Source organism: Engystomops pustulosus, chromosome 11 (assembly GCF_040894005.1).
Source record: "Engystomops pustulosus chromosome 11, aEngPut4.maternal, whole genome shotgun sequence".
NCBI lineage: Eukaryota > Metazoa > Chordata > Amphibia > Anura > Leptodactylidae > Engystomops > Engystomops pustulosus.
The window spans coordinates 82289975-82311878 of NC_092421.1; the positions used below are offsets into that span (position 1 = coordinate 82289975).

General features: G+C 42.2%; 1 protein-coding gene across 6 annotated transcripts in view; it reads right to left on the bottom strand.

Annotated features, from left to right (window-relative positions):
• The window catches only part of MGMT (O-6-methylguanine-DNA methyltransferase), a 292365-nt gene that overhangs the window by 260098 nt on the left and 10363 nt on the right, over nucleotides 1–21904 (bottom strand). For 2 of the 6 annotated variants that reach the window (XM_072129983.1, XM_072129984.1), the window contains exon 3: nucleotides 15383–15599. The exons of the other annotated variants lie outside the window; for them this stretch is intronic. The gene's annotated coding sequence lies outside the window, so the exon portion shown is untranslated. The remainder of the gene's footprint in view (nucleotides 1–15382; nucleotides 15600–21904) is intronic. 6 annotated transcript variants of the gene reach the window in all.

Consider the following 21904-nt stretch of genomic DNA (forward strand, 5'->3'; position numbering starts at 1 on the left):
AGTGTATAAAAAGGATATAGTAGAGCTGGAACGGGTGCAGAGGAGAGCAACCAGGATTATTAGGGGAATGGGGGAACTAGAATACACTGACAGATTAAAAAATTTGGAATTATTCAGTTTAGAAAAAAGACGACTGAGGGGAGACCTCATTACAATGTACAAATACCTGAACGGACAGTACAAGGATCTCTCCAAAGATCTCTTTATACCTCGGCCTGTGACCAGGACAAGGGGGCATCCTCTACGCTTAGAGGAGAGGAGGTTCTACCATCACCATAGACAGGGGACATCCTCTACACCTAGAGGAGAGGAGATTCTACCATCACCATAAACAGGGGGCATCCTCTACACCTAGAGGAGAGGTGGTTCTACCATCACCATAGACAGGGGGCATCCTCTACACCTAGAGGAGAGGAGGTTCTACCATCACCATAGACAGGGGACATCCCCTACACCTAGAGGAGAGGCGATTCTACCATCACCATAGACAGGGGGCATCCTCTACACCTAGAGGAGAGGTGGTTCTACCATCACCATAGACAGGGGGCATCCTCTACACCTAGAGGAGAGGAGGTTCTACCATCACCATAGACAGGGGACATCCCCTACACCTAGAGGAGAGGAGGTTCTCCCATCACCATAGACAGGGGGCATCCTCTACACCTAGAGGAGAGGAGGTTCTCCCATCACCATAGACAGGGGGCATCCTCTACGCCTAGAGGAGAGGCGATTTTACCATCAACATAGACAAAGGTTCTTTACTGTAAGAGCAGTGAGACTATGGAACTCTCTGCCGCAGGAGGTTGTTATGGCGGACTCTATGTACATGTTCAAGAGAGGCCTGGATGACTTTCTGGAGAGAAAAAATATCACGGGTTACGGGGATAAAACATTTATTTAATTCTTAAAGGTTGGACTTGATGGACTTGCGTCTCCTTCCAGCCTTATATACTATGATACTATGATAGGGAACTATGAGCACAAAATATGTAGATGATGTTATATGGTCTCAATCTGATCCAATTAGATCATTAACCAGTGTGTCCGAAACCCTTGTTGAAGGAAAAATCTCCTACCATCAGAAAACTTAAAATGGTCTCAAATGACGGCTGTAGGGATGCTTTCTATTACAGCCGTTGTCTAGAAGTCGGAAAACATGGCTGCTTTCTTCCTGACCATGGGAAGTTACTTACCTGCAATGCCACCACAAACCATGGTCAGGTGGGGGAAAGACCTTTACTATATTAGATAATGTTAGGTACAAAATCTGGAACCTGCCCCTATTTTCAGAATAGGGGGTCTCCTGATGCTCATATCACGGGCCAGGGTATGCATGACTTTTTTTTCATTTTTATGGAAGTTCTAAAAACAAAGTTGGTATGTTGCAGAAACATGGCATTACTCTCCAAGGTGGGAATGATAACTAAACCGGATGTCTACACAAGGGATTCAGAGCTAAAATAAGTGCTGACCACTATAAAGAGGGGAGAAAGAAAGAAATATATGGAATAGGTAACAACTAGTTTTTCTCAGTGGTAGAAATGTAGAAAATATTGTGTTTACCCATAGTTTATATATATATAGATTAACATAGGACGCATAATAATAACACAATTCACAGGAACTCATAGATAACATTGCATTGGGATGGAGCCCTAGTCTATGAGATATACTGTCAAAGTGAATTAAGAATTATTAATTCCATTAAACATTTTGCAAAATACTCCAACCCCCCCCCCCCAAAAAAAAATATCTATATATCTATAGATCATTTACGGTTATGTACAAAATTAATGTTAATGTGTAACATTGTTAATGGGGTTAATTTAATTCTTATAAATAAGAAACTTGGAAAAAAAATGTCAGAACAGTTTAAAAGAGCAATTAAAATTGGGTCCCGTTTGTCACTAAAATCCTGCGCCCTCTTAAAATGCAACTGGGACTCTGAATGAGGGGGGAGGGGTCACTGTTGCAGCCAGTGATTGGCTCAGTGGTACTTCCTGTCTTCCACTGTGCTGATGGAGACCAGGAAGTACAGACAAGCGGGCGACTTTGGGAAACATTGTATAGAAGCTGCAGAAGGATTGCCGACTTGAATACCGACTCTTTTTTTAACCCATTCCCAGACACTTCTAAAAAAAAAAAAATATATAGTTGAGAGAGCAAAAGGACCTACAACAAAACTGGTTCACTCCACTCAAACCACAGTAAACATTAACAAAAATTCCTTTCATTCCTTCTTTCAAAAATGGAAAAAAAAAATAGCTTAGTCTCCTTTCCTCCAGTTTTATTGGTCACTTATTGTGCATTAAAAAGAAGATTTTCGCAAAGGCAGAGAATTCGTAATATTGAGCATTTTTGCTTCTGTGCTCAGCAACTTAACTTTTATATTCATCTTACAGTAAATTTACTGTGTATGCTTTTTTTATTTTTAAGCTAAAGCGAGGTTTGTGACGGCACCTGGGCTTCTTTTCCCTGAGCTTTGCTTTTTAAAGGCGTAAAGGAGAAAAAAAGGAAAGTATGAAGGAAATGTACAAGTCTAAAACAATACAATACCATATTTTTTTGGATTATAAGGCGCACTGGATTATATGGCGCACCATCAATAAATGAATGCTAAAACGTCTAGGTTCATATATAAGGTGCACCGGATTATAAAGTGCACCGGATTATAAGGATGAATGACCAGCAGGTGACAGACCTGTGCACAGTACAAGGCAGCTGTTGTCTGTAAGTACAGTTCATATATAAGGCGCACCGGATTATAAGGATGAATGACCAGCAGGTGGCAGACCTGTGCACAGTACAAGGCAGCTGTTGTCTGTAAGTTTGGTTCATATATAAGGCGCACTGGACTATAAGGCGCACCATTGATTTCTGAGAAAATCAAAGGATTTTTTTGTGCACCTTATAATCCGGAAAATACGGTAATCATAATAACACAATTATTTTTAAAAAAGCTGAAGCTAATTTGTAAATAAAAAGATGTTAATATGCGGACTATCCGCGCTTACATAGCGCATTATCTTTATGCAAATATCTTCATTAGAGGCGCTCGGGATGAAAAAACGGTAAACTCCACCTTTGCAAGTTGGTCTTTTCCTTGTAACAATGACAAACTTAAGATGTCAAACTGTTCATATGCATTAATATTCATCAGGAAAACATGAGGTATGAGTGTAGCGGAAGGAACCCACAGCTTTAACTTTCCGGCGAGAGTAAAGCGGAGCCGGCACATATAAATTCATCTCTCATTAGACTGTTAAATGCTATGTATAAAATTGGAACACCACTGTTTGCCAACAGAATTAAGTCCTCCCTGTCATTAATAACGAATGAGTATCAAAAGGTTTTCATTGCGGAAGATTTATTGGGGTGGGAATTTCAAAATGATTTATGGCACAAGGTTTTATAGAGAGGAGCCTCGTTTTCTAGGCATTGCTCTTGTGACTTTCGGGATGCAATGTGCCTCGCTGGTGCCAAGCTGCTCCAATAAAGGACGAAGGTTCTCTCAATTATGCACACAACCTATAGCCGCATCATTATGGAGATTCTGATTCTAGGCTAAAATAATTAGACAAGATGTAACACTATAAAGCCTGCTGTGTGATAGCATGAAGAATTAAGCAACATATAAAACGTGAGGGCTTATTTCTGGACTTGTGAAAAAAATATTTATTAATAGAAATGGCTGAGTTGCCAGGAATTGTAAAATGGGTTATAGGAAGGAAATGGTATAAATAATAATTATTTCTTCAATTAAATGCCTTGGGAAACCAGTAGACCCCAATGTTACATTATGATTAGAGATGAGCGGGACTCCGGGTCCATCGGGGACAACCCATGCCATGCCAACCTTGTCACCTCTGGCCAATCACAGCCATGCCGTGTAGGTAGGGGAGATAATTTGCTAGATTGGCTACAAGGCCTGTAATCCATTAATATGCCAGAGTTGTGCAGGACACACTTGAACTTAAAGGAGCCCTACCACAATGGATCTTCCTCTTCCATCCTCCTATCAGATAACATCGGCACGCAGCTACTCATAGGCTTGGCGGATGAGGGCACGCAGTTACTCATAGGCTTGGCGCCATAGGCTTGGCGGATGAGGGCACGCAGCTATGAGTAGCTATGAGTAGCTGCGTGCCCTCATCCGCCAAGCCTACCATCTGCGCATGCGCAGTGGTTCCGGTTTCAGAGCAGTTACCACGCAGCCGTGGGCCTGCTGTTCTGCGCATGCTTCGAGGATGAGGGTGTGCAGCTATGAGGAGCTGCGCGCCGAAGTTATCTGGTAGGAGGATAAAAGTAGCTCCGGCTGCTCTACGCCCCAGTAGCCTCTTTAGAAAATTTACATATTAGCAAAATAAAAGTTATCGAAAGATTGCAGGGACGTTAGGATCAGCCCTTAAAAGGTCTATCCTCACGTCCTACAGATGCAACCTACCACCCGATCTACCTTTATAGGTTGACCCATGGTGGTAAGTTCCCTTTAAAGTTTGGGTGTCATCATCTTTAATTATTAAAAGGTTCAATGGTTACATGCGCTATATGCAAGCGTCACCACTGAGGCCAGTGACTGGCAGCAGGGTCCCATGAATGACGATCATTATATTATGGGTGTAAAACTGGCAGAGGGCATCTACATAGCAGTGTGGGAGTAGTGGGTCAAGCAGTGTTAAAATAATGTATATTTTAGACCATTTTCAACTACATACCAATTATAGAGGATAGTCCCAGTCCATATGACTTGACCGAGCCGGTCCCTTTAAAAGTTAGAGGGACGGTCATATGAGTGGCCATACTCTGGCAGACTGCGCCTTGTACATATCCAGCAGATTATAGAAGTGTCTGATGCCAGGAAAATGTGAAGCCCAACAAAAAGTTTTCCACAGCGATAACATGAAGAAGATGTGTCGACTTGGTGGAACCTCGTAGTAATTATAGCTCCTATTTCATAGCTAAGCTTTTCTCAGGGTGCTGATATTGAGGACCAATCTGATCAGTGGTGGCCTATAGCTTAGGACTCCCACTGACTAGATAATTTTGGCACCCTATAGGACTGAAGCTGAGATCCTAGAAACTAAATCTCAGGTGTAATTATCGGGTCGTCCATTACACAGAACGAAGCGGGACTTCTAGCTCCATTCTCAGTTATTATTATACTGCCAAGCGTTGAACCTCCCCCAATTTGATAATGATAACCTATACTTTGTTCAGGCTTGACCCTGGAAAACCCAAATGATGACCCAAATCATAATGATCACCATAATCCCCCATTGTAAGGTCGAGAATTGCTACAGAATAACCTTCGCATGAATTAAATCAAACATACAACAATAATATGCAGATATTTCTCAACGTCAAACCAAGACCTAAAACCACGAAGCTGGAAGGTGAAAATCTATCTGCGTTGCCCAGCGTTCCATCGACAAAACAAAATCCTCAGAAACTAAAACGTTTTATCTTGTACTAAGTAAAATTTTGTTTGTATTACTAACTGGATAAAATAAGGAAAACCAAACGTAAAAACACATTTCAGCTAATAAGAAAGTCAAAAAGGACCAAAATCAAGATCACTGTTCCGGCATGAATGTGGAACTTGGTAATCGTTTTATTAGACAGTTATCAAGAAACAGGACACTAAAAAGGTTAATATGAAATGACAGCCTGATGGATGGAACAACGAATAGCATAGTCCACCATCCCGTTCAAGCAGAACTATGACAAATTGCTAACTTAAGCCACCAGTGAACTGAAAAAACATTTGCACTCATAAGATTTGCCCAGATAGGGCGTCGGGTTATATCGGCTCGGTGAACTAAAGATCTGGGCCATTACAGAAAACACCTAAAATACAGAAGGCAAGACTTGGTCAGAGTTCAGGTATCTGAGGTACAGACAAAGTAAGAAGAGCGGAACACAACAAGGGAAAATACAATAATAGTCTTAGACCTAAAAACATTCTCCGGATTTAAATGATCTCAGGACCATAACACAAGTTTGGAAGTTTTTTTTATAATCCAAAGTCTTGGAAAATGTATTTGACCACTGGGGACCCGAATGCTGAAACCATAACAATCCAGTGAATAGTCTATACCAGTGATGGCGAACCTATGACACGCGTAGTCATTTTTGCTGACACGCGGCCGCCCAGCGCCCGCTGTCCGCCCCCCTCCCTGTGTAATGTGCTGCCCCAGTGTAATGTGCTACTCCTATGTTAATGTCCCGCCCCCGTCCTTGTGTTTCTGTCCCTGTGCAATGTGCTCCCCTGTGTTAATGTCCCTGTGTAATGTGCTGCCCCTGTGGTAATGTCCCGCCCCCGTCCCTGTGTTTCTGCCCCCTGCTTACCTGTCCGGCGCCGCGTTGGTCCGCCCACCTTCTGCAACTCCTCCGGCTCCTCCAGGCTGCAATGCACGCTGCTCGTCACGTGACTGAGGCGACCTGACGTCAGGTCACGTCAGTCACGTGACCCGAGTCGCGCGGTGCAACCTGGAGGAGCCGAGCCGCCTGCAGTAAAGCTACAGGAAGACATCACTGGGTAAGTATGTAAGTTTATTATTATATTTAAAGGGAGGCCGCTAGGGGTATTTTAGTAGTAAAGGGAGGCCGCTAGGGGTATTTTAGTAGTAAAGGGAGGCCGCTAGGGGTATTTTAGTAGTAAAGGGAGGCCGCTAGGGGTATTTTAGTAGTAAAGGGAGGCCGCTAGGGGTATTTTAGTAGTAAAGGGAGGCCGCTAGGGGTATTTTAGTAGTAAAGGGAGGCCGCTAGGGGTAATTTAGTAGTAAAGGGAGGCCACTAGGGGTATTTTAGTAGTAAAGGGAAGGCGCTAGGGGTATTTTAGTAGTAAAGGGAGGGCGCTAGGGGTATTTTAGTAGTAAAGGGAGGGCGCTAGGGGTATTTTAGTAGTAAAGGGAGGGCGCTAGGGGTATTTTAGTAGTAAAGGGAGGGCGCTAGGGGTATTTTAGTAGTAAAGGGAGGCCGCTAGGGGTATTTTAGTAGTAAAGAGAGGCCGCTGCTGGACATGTTATTAATAAGGGGAGGCCGCTGCTGGACATGTTATTAATAAGGGGAGGCCGCTGCTGGACATGTTATTAAGGGGAGGCCGCTGCTGGACATGTTATTAATAAGGGGAGGCCGCTGCTGGACATGTTATTACAAAATTAGGTTTTTCCTAAAGGTGACACAGCACCCGAGTTATGCTCGTTTTTTTAGCGAATTTTGACACACCTAGCTCAAAAGGTTGCCCATCACTGGTCTATACAGTCTCCCATAATATTGGTGAATTTTAGTGTCCATATTAGAATGAAAATCAAAAACCTCACCGGATGCTACTGCACCTACAGAAGAAAAGCAGAGGCCAGTAAGTTGTTTAGTTCGTAGACAAAGTCTGGATCAAGAGAATGATCATCATGTATTATGGCCACATCTCTGCAAAAGACCGTCCCCATAGCCGGAACATATCTCCTATGCACTTTTTTTCCCCTGAGAATACCAGCCCCTTAGAGTTTGCTCACCACTTCTGATTTACTATGAGGTCTGCTCGGGCAAACCCAGCATCAGTCGTTGCACCATAGGGCATGAAATCTCTTTGATGCAGCAGAAATCTTTCTATGGAAACTGCTGGGCGGACATAACTGATGCGCGTTGACGCACAACCTCGGGTGACCACTTGCAATTTTTTGGTGGTCATCTCACAGCGTCATAACTGTAAGGCTACATTCACACTGCAGTTGCCCGCTGTACCGTAGAATGGCGGGCACACGACGGAGATGGGGAGAGGGGGCGAGTGCTGCTCACTCCAGCCCCTCTCCATAGAGGGTAGGAAGCGGAACTGTGCCGCACGGGTGCTGCCCCGTACTGCTCCGGTAGGGCACCATGCGGCCATCGCCGTCTATGGGGGATGTATATAGGCCGTATATACGTCCCCCATACGGCAGTGTGTACATAGCCTAAACGTGAATGCTTTACAGCAAACTCATTTCAATTTGACTTTGCAGCGGAGGAGACAAACAATTACACTGAACTCGTCCCCTTCGGTTTCCACAGTTTTTGTCTGTGTTTATGGCTTTAATATATTAGAAGAATTCATCTTTATCCAGGACCAAGCACTTTGGCAGATTTTTTTTTTTTTTTTCGTTCATAGCACTTCATATCCTAGAGGTGTCCTTTGAAAAATAAATCATATTATCACAGAATCTGTAGGAGGCCTTTTTTGCCACTTATCAAAATAACTGTGAAAAAGGAATCTCAAGGTATTTTACCGGGACACATTATGAGAATGCGGCGTCTCAGGGCAGATTGAGGCGCCATGAGCACCGCTCACAGACACACAAAAACTAGGAGAGAGCCGGAGTTGTGTAATATATCGTTATTGTAAACTCCCATACATATTCATGAGTTCAATGCATTTGAAGAAAAGCTCAACAGGTCATGTCTTCTTCTCCGGAATATCTCACAAAGCATTGTTATTAAAATGAAAATCACACAACTGCTTTATTACAATGTGTCCCCCGGAAATCTACCCTGTGACATAACTAAGTAGGTTTATCCATTATAGATAGTTTGCGGTTTGGGGACATTTGTAAAAATCTACATCAATATAAATAATGGGTAAAGGTCTCATATTATGGAATTATTCTATCGCTATACAGTATCCAGCAGAAACTCTCTGCTAAACCCTGAGCATTGCACAAAATCAGGAGTCTTCTATCCCTAGAGAAATTAGAGTGTTACTACAGTGCAGCCATTGAAATGGATTTCGGAGACATTCAAAAAGTTGCCCATGGCCACGATTTGTTATGAAGTCCGGAAATAAGTTATACAATTAAAGGAAATCTACCATCAAAGGGCATCATTTATCATGACTGTGTTATCTTCTTATATCTGTTATCCATTGCCCCCTTCCTTCCAAAATTTATTTTTAAGATTATGCTAATTAGGTAGACAGGCTCTGGGGGGGTTGGTTCCCAAAGCCCTTCCATGCTGCAGATTCAAAGGCTGTCACACAGTGCAGGAGCATTTCCTCTCACTTCCTCTGCGGTTGTGAGATTACATCAGGAAGAGGGAAGGGCAAGTGCCGAGAAGAAGCAACGGAGGGAGACAGTGCGACAGCATGTGAAGCTACAGCACAGAGGAAATGCCCCGGTAGCCCTTCAGGCTCATTAACATAATGTAAAAGTTGATTTTAGAAGGAAAGAGGCCATGGATAAGAAATATAAGATTACCACAGTTACATTACCTGGATATATGAGTAAGTGTCCCTGGTTTATCATGATGGATTTTGATGGTAGATTTACTTTCATCTACTAATTCTAGTACCAGGGCTCTAGTCTCTCCCGTCAGGCTTTGTTAATTTAGAAGTGGCATGTCGTATAACCTCATATAGCTGTGGAAGTCTATTACTGACCCTAGTGGGGGGCAGCATGTGACTGCTGAGGCCAGTGGTCTGCTTCTGGTCAGGTATGGTGTAAAAGTTGCTAAAAAAAAAAAAAGTTGGGGTCGAGGAGTCGAAAAGTGTCAGCACAACTCAAAAACTTTTTGAGCATCTCAGGGATAAGCTCAGTGTGATATGGACTAAATTGCCCAGTAAGTTGAAATTAATTCACATTGTGAGTTAACTTCAGGTGTTTGCGGTTCAGAATGGTAAAAAAAATGGTCAAAACACCAGGACCGACATTGGAAATGCAAATTTGTCCAACTTAAACCACAACTTTTTTTAATTTTTTTTTTTCCTATACTGGCTATGGACATAGATGTAACAACAATGTGAGACACTAAATCACATAAAGACCTGTAGATGGTTTATTGTCTCATATCATTTGATGACTGAACACCTGGCCTAAGATCGTGCTCATCTTGGATAGGTTGTGTTGATAGTGGGGAGACCAGGAGTCTATACTTTGTACTGTTCTTATACTGTGATCTGTAAGAAACCGAAAGTAATTACCATAACAAAAACAAGATTTTCTAATTTCATTTTTAAAATACAGTTGTCACAGAGACCAAAAAATATTTAGCCAGGGTTACAATGATGAAGTTCTTACATACAAATTCAACTTAAGAACAAACCTACAGAACCTATCTTGTACGTAAACCTGGGGACTGCCTGTATACATACTCCGAAAGATATTTAAAATATAAAACGAGGGGGCACTGTCTCCGTTTAGAGAAATCAAGGTTTAATCACCGGAGGCGACAGGGCTTTTTTACTATGAGAACAGTCAATATGTGGAATAGCCTGCCTCAGGCGCTGGTCACAGCAGGGACAGCAGAGAGCTTCAATGGTCTAGATGCCTTTTTACACCTAAATAACATTGATGGTTATGTCATATAGAATTGTTTCCCCTAAATCCCTTCCTCATCCAATCCCTTCCCTTCCTTGGTTGAACTTGATGGACAAGTGTCTTTTTTCAACCATATAAACTATGAAAACAAAAACATACATATTCACAGAGTCTAAAAATGTCATCTAAAAAAAAAAACAAAAAAAAAAACAATATTAAAATGATAAAATTAAATCTAAAATTATTATAAATTAAGATCACCGATGCATAATGCATCCTAACATGGGTTATATTTCCTGCCCAACATGTGTTTCCCACACCCGCATCTCATAACACACAGACTTATTTAACAAGAAGAGAGCTGGGATCGCAAACTGTTGAGCGCGAGTAATAAATGCCAACATTTACACTAAATGACATTCTCTATCCAGGATCGGCCGCTCCTCCTCCCCTTCCATTTACCCAACATTAATAAAGAGTCAATTGGAACCACACTCGTCCGCGGACTCCTATTTCATGTTTGCTGCACGTCTAATTCTTGCATAAATTGTCTTTTTATTACATGTACACACATACATTGATGACAGCAATCTAGCCGCGTAATAGAAGGCCAATGTTTACATGGCTGAGGCTCCAGACTCCCGAGTCCCAGCATTAAACATATGCGGCAAATTCGCTTAAATATGCGACATACCGGATCAGATTGAAATGTCTATTATTTACTGTACAAACAGCCCAAGTATCAAATCTACTCAAGTCCAGATCACGTCTATTAATTTTGTCAGGGATGCTTACTGTATTTCCTCATGGTTTATTTATGGATATTTTACAAATCTAGAAGAGAGATACAAGCGAGTTTCCAGGTCCCTGACCAATAATAACAATTTAAAGTAATAATGCCCCTTCCATGTTCCCAGTAACTTCGCATTCCCCACCACCAGCTATTCCACTCTTCAGACTTTTGCATCAATTTGTTTTACAAATTACCATCTCAAAAATCTGACAACTGATATTTCCATCTTCTCAAGGCAATCCATAAGAAAATGTATTTCAAGTCGACGGAGAAGACACCGCAGAAAAGAAAAATCAGACTAAAATGATGATTTATGCATCCTGTGAAATTCACCCCCCCCCCCCCAGTGCAAACTCCCATCTGCTCCTTCTCATCGGGTTTTATGGAGAGGTTATCAAAGTAAAAATGTTAGCACAAACTGGTAACTAACAGAAAAAAAAAAAGAAAATTAAATAAAAATTTTGAATATTGGTTAAAATGTATAAAATACAAAGAGTGGGATGTGGGAGAGATCTGTGGGAAATGAGATGACAGAAATACTCAGCTATTAGGAGTAATAGACATATATTCGTGGAAGGGGATTCTACCGTATTCATTTCATTTGTTTTCTAAATATAGATACAAATTTGTGCATCATCTAGAAATTGTGTGGACTGGGTTTCCCTTATGGGGAAATCGGATTTCACGAATGGAAAGCAGATTCAGGATTCAGATCTTTCCATGGAAAACATAAAACACCTAGAAATTACTAAGACAATGCGGTGGATTGGGGTCCGGCCGGGATTCACTAAGGTAGTTCCTCCGCCATCCACCAGGTGACGCTGCTGCGCTGAAGTTCCCCGGAGGCGCGCTGGAATGCCCTGAAATTCACCGGCCTATACCTGGTGAAGGTAAGTGTAATTTTCGTAACACATTTTTTTTCTTAAATGCGGCGGTTTTTCCGAATCCATCGGGTTTTCATTCGGCCACGCCCCCCGATTTCCGCCGCGTGCATGCCAGCGCCGATGCGCCACCATCCGATTGCGTGCGCCAAAATTCCGGGGCAATTCAGGTACAATCGGCGCAAATCGGAAATATTCGGGTAACACGTCGGGAAACCGCGAATCGGGCCCTTAGTAAATGACCCCCAATATATTACGTTCAATAGGTGCCATGTAATACCACATTTGTCCTGTGGGGGCGCTGCAGTAATATGAACTTGCTGCAGCTGTTATTGACAGATTGCAGTCGATTGCTGGTGGTTTCGGCAGAGATGCAACGTGAGATAAGAATGTAATTGGGAGACGGTTTTACATATATAAGTGGCATCAGATGAGATTCCCTGATACACGTGCGGAAAAGAGCTTCCTCCCGTAATCATGGAGGCCTTCGTGGTATGCCACAAATACTTCATCTGTGGTGCTCCATCTCCGTGCCTGTTCGGTTTGCCTTCTAATAATGCAGTCATCATCCACAAGTCAAGAAGACCCTAAGTAGGCCTCATTCACACCAATGTAATGGGGACCGATATGACGTCTGTGGTGGTCCTGGTCACCGTGTGGTGAGCACCCGTTGTCTAGCCATACAGTGACCGTGCATGGAGAAATATAGGACATGTCCTATATCTGCCCATGTTACCACAGCTGCCCTGCGCTGTTCTATGGAGAGGGGAGGTGTGAGCAATGTTTGTGTGAATGGAGCCTTAGTAGGCGACATGTTTTTTTTTTTTTTTTTTTATAGAATCTGCTGGGCTGCAGCAAACAGAACCTTTCCAATGTGACAAATATGGCCACAAATATCTGGTTGTTAGTCTTCTGAATGCTGTGTTACATCGTCTACTGTTGGCTTTGCTTGGTTCCAACCTGAGCCTGCATGTTCTGCCCATTATATAATTTGGTAAGCTCTGTGCAGCACTGCATCATCTGTATGCGCCATATAAATAAAGGAATTATTTTCATCCAACAATAGAGTGGCATCTAGTGTCCTATAACATGGCTGTCACACTCATGTACACCAAGGCCCATATGGTTGTGTTTAAAGAGCTGACAGAAAATATAAGACTCTATAAATGTCAACTACTTCTAATTAGAGATGAGCGGAGCGGACGTTCAACTTTGGGTTCGGCCGTCTGACCTGGACATCTTGCCGGACTGGTGGCTGAACAGCCACTCCAGCACATGAATGCCATGGCTAGTTGCTAGGGGCGTTTATTTGCCGGATTGGATTTTTTTACCATCAATCTGGCAGAATGTCTGGGTCAGGCAGCGGCAAACTTGAATTTCTCCTGTTGACCAATGCCTTACACCCAACCTACCATTTACTGTAATATTTGGAGCATGGGGAGAGGCGTATCTGACGTGTATGAACAGAACATCACTGCAGGGATAGAGTAGAAGCTCCAATAAGTATCCAGCCATTACTGTTTAGCGCTGCAACTAACAGCCGAACCCAGTTTTGTGGGTCACATAAGATGAGGTGGCCTTAGGGTATATACTAGCGTACAGACACATCACTGCCACTTTGATCTCGTAATTTAGCTTAGGGCGTAGCCATCAGAAAGTTATATAACGATGATGGCATAGATAGGTTTTATGCAAGTGGCATGATGCCCGCTAACTACCTTGCAAGTGGGAATCATATCTTCACATAATGCCGTATTTTTCGGGATTATAAGGTGCACAAAAAAAAATCCTTTGGTTCTCAGAAATCAAAGGTGCGCCTTATAGTCCAGTGCGCCTTATATATAAACCGTACTTACAGACACAGGCCTGCCACCTGCTGGTCATTCATCCTTATCATGTGCGCCTTATAATCCGGTGCACCTTATAGAAGAAAAATACGGTACTGCACATAATTTTAAGTATTTTCAAACATAGTTAAATCTGTGTCAGGGAAAAAAAACTTTTTTAAAATGTTATTTTATGCTTCAAAACAGACGATTCGTCCAATTGCATTGAAAATGATGGGAATTGGGATTCTGGGCAAATTGGAAGACAGAATTTTAAGTGTCAAAATATCTCTATGAATGAATCAATGTGACTAATCTTGCAGCACAGAATTTTTGTTTTGCAGTACATCTGCCCCGTGTGAATATCTTACTTTTTACTCTCAATGTTGGTTAGAAACTTCTGACAATGGAAATATTTTACTTTCAGAAAACTGCATTACAAAATATCCTCTAGTCACAAACAATACTAAATTTCCTTAAAGCTGCTCCCCCCCCCCCCCATCACATGCAATCTGACCATTACAGTCTCCCTGTGGATTTCATAGACCTTTCCCAGCAGACGCTGATCATTCTCCTCGCCGCTGTGATTAATGATAGGATTTCACACTTGCACAACACTACACTATCTGTGTTAGATGCGGCAATGAAAGGTGGTCTGGTAATAGACAGATTTGTAGTCATGTAGCGTTCATTCCCCTGGTCTACGCTCCCCTCTCACTGATATCTATTTTTATATTATCAGTTACATGGCCCAAAGCTTAATCACATGTAACTATGAAACAAATTGTGAGGGTGCCTTTTGTAGTGCTCCACGCCATGAATCACACTCGCTGCACCAAAAGATTGTCTCTAGTGGATCTATACCGGCAATTACTATATTAAAAAGCAAAGTACAGGCAGTCCCTGGGTTACGTACAAGATAGGTTCTGTAGGTTTGTTCTTAAGTTGAGTTTGTATGCAAGTCGGAACTGTATACTTTATTATTGTAACCCCAAATTACCAACATCCAGAGGTCCGTTTGTAACTAGGGGTCGTATGTAAGTCAGGTGTTCTTAAGTAGGGGACCGCCTGTAAAAGTAAATAAAGTTCTTAAATCGTTGTTGAGCAGAAATATACATTTATTGTTCATATTATAATAATAAATGGCCAAGCGTAAGAGTCGGGTTGGTTCACGCTCCCGACATACCCTCTAAGCGTAGCTATCGCCATATACTGGCAGAGTTGTTGCAAGCTACGTCTTTCCATCCTGCAGAGCGACATAATATAATCAGTAGAGGCAATATAAGCCTATGGGAAGTGGATGCAGCGTCGCTCAGCAGGACAGAGGACATTGGTGAGGTCAGGTCCATATAAGGACAGTGACATCACTGGGGAAACACCCATACATCTTCAGCAGCCAATCAGCAGCTGCTCTCATTGACTCCTCCCTCCGTATTCAGGAGTCAACCGATCCCACTGGATAAACGTACAGAGGGATACGCCTGTGCCACATATTGTAAGGACACGTGGGGAACCCAGCCTTAATTTAACCTCTTAAATTAAGTTGATATGGATACACTGGATGGATTCTGTTGCCACGTTCTTAAAGCCAAAACTTGCCTTTATTATGTAGAAGAGGTTTCCAATTATAGCTGAGAAATCTTGTGAATCTCCGTCCTGGCCATTAGCATAGACTGCAGGGTTCAGCCAAGTTCTTCACAGTCTATGAAGCGCAGCACCATACAGAGTATAATGGTTGGACTTGGTATTGCAGCTCTGTCCAAATCAATTCAATGACAACACTGTAACGTGAGCTGCAACTGCTACAAGCTGATCACTGGGGAACAAGTAAAAAAAAAAATAAAATTCATGGTTCCTGGAGTTTTTCTACTGATTCTGGGTATTTTTGGATGTCCGAAAATACCTTGCATTTTTCTCTAGTAGCTCTAGTTTACGAGAGGTTGAGCCTTTCGATACAGAAATATGATACAGACATGATGGCGCATCCAGTGTCCAAGAAAACATCACAGGAAATCACAGAAACCAGGTTACAAAATATTTTTAGTACAGTATTGAGTGGTGACTAGTTTGAGCAGCACCTTTATAAGGTGGCAATCACAGGTCTTCAAAAGTAGAGCTGATAAGTAAAAATGGGTTTCAATCAAAGTGAACCTTTCCCCAGGAATGTCATTTTTAAGTTCCGAAAGCCTATGCTTACTATAGTTACTACTTTATAGAACTTTATTTCACATTACCTGCTTCCCTTCCAGCAGTGTGTGGAGAGTTCCAGGGAGTGGGCAGCTGCAGCCTGTGTCTTCTTATGAATTCTTCCTCTACAACACCACCCTTCTCCCCGGGAAGAGGGGAGGGAGCTGGATGGGAGGAGGGGGGATTGGGGAGTAGAGTGAGACCCCACCAAGGGAGGGGCCAGGGAGGCAGTTAATGTGAAATAAACTTTTATAATGTACTTAAATCATTCAGAATGCTAACATTGTTAAAATCGGCATGGAACCTATCACCAGCTAAAAATTACATTTATCCCTTGTGTTTTTGTTGCTTTTTTGATGAAGATTTAGCTCCATTTTTAAGTGTATTCAGAGATAAAAAGGACATCTCATCAAAGAACTTTTACTTCTTCTTCCTGCTGAACCACCTGCACTTGGCTTTGGTTAAAATAAAAAAAAAAATAAAAAAAAGCAAAATCGGTGCACGTCTTCAACCCAATACTAAAAATACTGGAGACGGCGGCCTCGAAGCAGACTCATCAGGCAGGAAAAATCATAATTTACCTGCGAACCGTTATTAAGGCATTCTTCCGCTTTATGGCTACGTTTAGGATATCGATGTAAATTACATTTTCTTAGAAACCCCGAACTAAAATTAGAAGAAGAAACCATTAAAAACTAAAATAAAATATGTTGCTATATTCATTCATAAATAATTAGAAATTTGGTTCATCAAAACCGGTTCGGCTTCTCGTCTGCTTAGCAATTCCCGGTAGGCCAGGAAATGACAATGTAGGTAATTCACATAAGCACCATACAAGAAAACATTACCTTTTCCGATACGTTATTGCTTCCTATTAGAAGAACTTAATTTCAGCCACCGCTCTCCATTATAATGGCTTCTTTTTTAAATTTCAGAGAGTATTACATTAAAGCAATACCTCACCTCCGAGCTATAATATCTGTCTTCCTTATTACAGTCCTGCATTTCATAAATACTTCTCATTGACAAGCCGGCTAATTCAGGTTAATTTTATTGTGTTTTGGCGTCTATCACATTTGTGTGCAATTACCTTTAACGTTTTATTGCAAAACCTGAAAGTAATCGGGACAATTATTTGGATAGGAGGAGGAGAAGGGGGGGGGGGACGGTAGCTTATAAATTCTAAATCACCGTCTCTGGCATTTTCGATAAAATAGCAGCTTTATCTGAGAAAGTGGCAGGGATATCGGATAAATCATGCATCACTCAAGTGTAGCTGACCCCCCTGTGCATTGCACAATATAACAAGTGCTTCAAAAAGAAACTTTCCCGGATCATCAATCATTCTTCATAATGCTACAGCAGCTATACCTAAACAGGAGGAGATTGAAAATATATAAAAAAAAGGAGAAAAAATATGTTATATATATATAAAAATAGACAATAGATGAAAACTATTAAATCCGTACGGTTTAACACCTTCGCTGCCAAGAATTTCCGTGTCATGTCTGCCAAGCAAAAATGGGGGATTATTAGAGATGTGATGGCGGGAGGGGTAAATAACAGAACTATTAGGTGAACTCGGGTTTTTACAATTTCAACAGGTGGCGGTGAATGGTATATTGATGGCAATGGCTGCTTAACCCCTTAAGGACGCAGGGTATTTTCGCTGATTTCTCGCTCTCCATCTTCAAAAATCCATAACTTTTTCATTTTTCCGTGTACAGAGCTGTGTGAGGGCTTATTTTGTGCGTAACAAATTTTTCTTTCCCATGATGTTATTTATTATTCCATGCCATGTAGTGGGAAGCCGCAAAAAAATTCCAAATGTGGAAAAATTGAAAAAAACTGCATGTGCGTCATGTTCTTGTGGGCTCAGTTTTTACGACTTTCACTCTGCGCTCCAAATAACATGCCTACTTTATTCTTTGGTTCGGTACGATCGCGGTGATACCACATTTATATAGGTTTTATTGCGTTTTAATAAATTTTCAAAAATTAAACGAATGTGTACAAAAAAGAAAAAAAATTTTTTGCCATTTTCTGACGCTAATAACTTTTTCATACTTTGGCGCATGGAGATGTGTGAGGGGTCATTTTTTGCGAAATGAGCCGACGTTCTCATTGCTACCATTTTGAGGACTGTGCGACATTTGGATCATTTTTTATTACATTTTTTATGTCATCTAAAAAGGTGTAAAAGTCGCATTTTGGACATTTGGGCGCCATTTGCCGTTCCGGAGGTCACCGCCGCCCGTAACCGTTTTTATATTTTGATAGATCGGGCATTTTGGGACGCGGCGATACCTAATGTGTCTGTGATTTTTACTATTTATTATATTTTATATCAGTTCTAGGGAAAGGGGGGTGATTTGAACTTTTAATATTTTATTATTTTTTTACATTTTTTAAACTTTTTTTTTTCTCTTTTTTTCCACTGTTTCTTAGACCCTCTAGGGTACATTAACCCTAGATGGTCTGATCGCTCCTGCCATATACTGCAATACTACTGTATCGCAGTATATGGCATTTCTGCACACTATACATTACAATGAGCCACAGGCTCATTGTAATGCATGTGCAGAAGCCATGTATCCTCGGGTCAAACGAAGACCCGAGGCTACCATGGCAACCGATCGCCGCCCCCCGATGACGTTCGGGGGAGCGGCGATCGGAGGTAAGATGGCGGCGCCCACGCGCCGCCAAATTTAAAGTGCCGCCGGCGACTTTGCCGGCGGCAAAGAAGAGGTTAACACCCGCGATCGGTGCAAGCACCGACCGCGGGTGATAGCGATGGGTCTTTGCTGCGATATGCAGCAAAGCCCATCACTGTATGAAGAAGGCTCAGCCCGTGAGCCTTCTTCATACAACCTTCACAGCTCCGTGGCGGATATATCCGTCACGGAGCGTGAAGGGGTTAAAGGGGTTTTCCTAGTTTCTTTGAAAAGCTCCTGAAGGGTGACAACAAAAAGAATAACGGATGGGATTTATCAGGATGTGGCACATCGTGTGCCGACCATTGGATGCCCCCCGCCCCAACCTCCGCCTTGCACCAAGAGGTACCCCGATCAATTGGACGCTAGGCTCTTCTTGATGTAGAATGGGGGCTATGGCTAATGAACCCTTTCGTGGCACGGCACACCTACAGTTAGTAGGCAGGGGGGACAATTTGCCAGATTGGCTGCACGGCGTCCAATCCGGCAATATGTCCGGTTCATCCAGGATGCAACTAAACCTCACTCATCTCTAGTCAATAGATGGGGAGCTACGCCACAGAAACAGTTAAATTTGTTTAACTATACCGTAACCACAAGAACATCCCTTTAAATTCTTTTGTCCGACATGAAAAGCAAAACCATGTATTTTTAATTCCTTAAATTTTTTTTCCAAGACGACTTGTTGGTATTGCAATTCCGATACACTAAAATAAATGGGGCCACACACAGCAGAAAGCACCCACGTTATTGTAGTTTTTTACATCCCCTCCAAGAGTTTTCGTATATAAATCCGGACCCTCTAAAAAGCTTTTCTAAAACTTTCCTGCATTTTAAAAGAAAATGCATTCAAGGTGATGGTGACATTAAGCTCAGGTAACCCAACATGTACAAACCATCCGATAGAGGGTTACATTTCCAGAATGGAGACATAAATCAATACGCACGGTGTGTTGTTACACTATAGATGTATAGACAATTAGACATGACACAGAGTACTGTAGTTATACTAATACAAAGCAACAAACTGCAGCTAATTACAAAACATGAGACATCTCCGGCAAAGGACGACATCGGCAAATGCTGATACAGAATACGTGTTGTGACCTCCTCCCACAATACAATTAGAAGATGAGAAAATTAAGAGGATCTTATGTCTATACGTCTAAAAATTCAGTATATTACCAGCATCCAAAGGTACGTCTGTAACTAGGAGTTGTCTGTAAATTGGGAGTTCTTAAAGAGGACCTGTCAGCTCTAAAAACTGCACTAGGAGCTGCTTAAGCTACAACAGATGCCGCAGTGTTACACCGCTAGTGATATCGGAAACCTCCGATAACGCTAGCAAACACTGCAGCGCTGCACAATAGAACACGCAGAACCGCGCTGTAAGTGGTCGGGCGTATTCAAGAGTGGGCGGGATTAAGGACGTGAAGCTCGGCAGTCACCACCAGCTTATGGAGTAGGAGCAGCGCCCCGGACTGCCCCCTCATAAATACGCACGACCGCTTACAGCGCGGTCCGGCATTTTCTATTGTACAGCGCTACAGTGTTTGCTAGCGTTATCAGAGGTTTCATATAGCACCAGCAGTGTAACACTGCGGCGTCTGTTGTAGCACTAGGAGCAGCTTACTTTAGTAAGAAGCTCCTAGTGCAGTTTTTAGAGGGGACAGGTCTTCTTTAAGTCGGGGACCGCCCGTATACAGAAAGGGATGTTGAATTGTGAACCTGTCCAATTATTATTAGTAACTGTCCTGCGAGACTCTGGCTAAACAAGAGGATCTGATGCCTCGGATGTCTCAGGCACTACCCTAGAAACTTTTTAGGCTGGGACAGAGTAAAATAATCTGATCTTGGTTAGTGAAAAGATTTTCTCTGCTCTATGCTACTTCCTTGAAACACGAGTGTGAATAACGTACCAGACGCCAAGCGTTTTTTTTTCATGTGCATAATGCACAATAGTCTAACCCCACAACCGTAATGGGCCACAAGCAGGGGAGCACTTCTGGTCTGTTTTAGCCAGGTGGAGATGGGAAGGGCGAGGGCTGCTCTCTCATCTTCATAGGAGCTGGGCGCCACAAGACGGGCTACAATGGGACCTCCTCTATATTTTTCGGCGTGGCTGCACGTGTAGGTCACGATGCAGTGAGACACGGAGCTCTCACCATACTGAGACCATGCACAATTGACCTCTATGGGGCCACGAGCTGGCTCAGAGGAACACCACTTGTGGGCAAAGGACTTTAGTGTGAGACTCCACATTCCAGTCTCTTGTATAGCCCAAACCCCACCAGTGCGGGCAGTTATTACAATATTACAGATAGTCCCCCGGGTTACGTACAAGATCCAAATGTTTGTTCTTAAGTTGAATTTGTATGCAAGTGGAAACTGTATATTTTATAATTGTAGTTCTAGACATTTTTTTTTGTCCCACTGACAATTGGATTTTCAAAATTTTTGCTGTAATGGGACCAAGGATTATCAATAAAGCTTCATTACAGACACCTTACACCTGATCATTGCAGCCCGGGGACTATAGTAACCTCCATAGAGGTCACCAGAGGTCACAGTGGGCAGAGGGGTCCGTCTGTAAGTCGGGTGTCCTTAAGTAGGGGACCGCCTGTATATAAGTAATTATCTGTGCAGTATCTCGCCACTGTTGGTGATGGACTTGGCTACACCATTTTTTTTTTTTTTGCACTTAAATTTGGGGCACATTTTGCTTTTTACATATCCAGAATGTACCTACAGCATAACATAAAGACATCATAAGAGTGGAAATTTTTTTTTTGATCAATATTATTTTCATGCCGCAAACATATCATAATGGACTCAAATGTTAAATGACCAAAGGTCAGACATAGATTTGACATAATTGCTATATACTTAAAACTAAATCTATTCTTTTCGAGTGAAGATCCTCGGTTATCCCCAAAGAACCGAAGGGAAAAAAAAAATGACACATTTAAAGTTCTCCGTCAAGCTTCCCTAATGGGAGTTATTTTACGTAAACTCGAACATATATTAGAACAATTTAATATAGGAAGACTCCAGAGGTTATCCGCTGTGATGTGGTTACCTGTTCAAATTTATGTTTACTAAAATGCTATGTCCCAGGAGCTGTGGTATTAATAACCAAGCAACAAAATTATGTTTCCCACTTCCTGTCATCCGTGATAAGTAACCGTGGATTTGAAGAATATTTTATCTCATTTTAAAG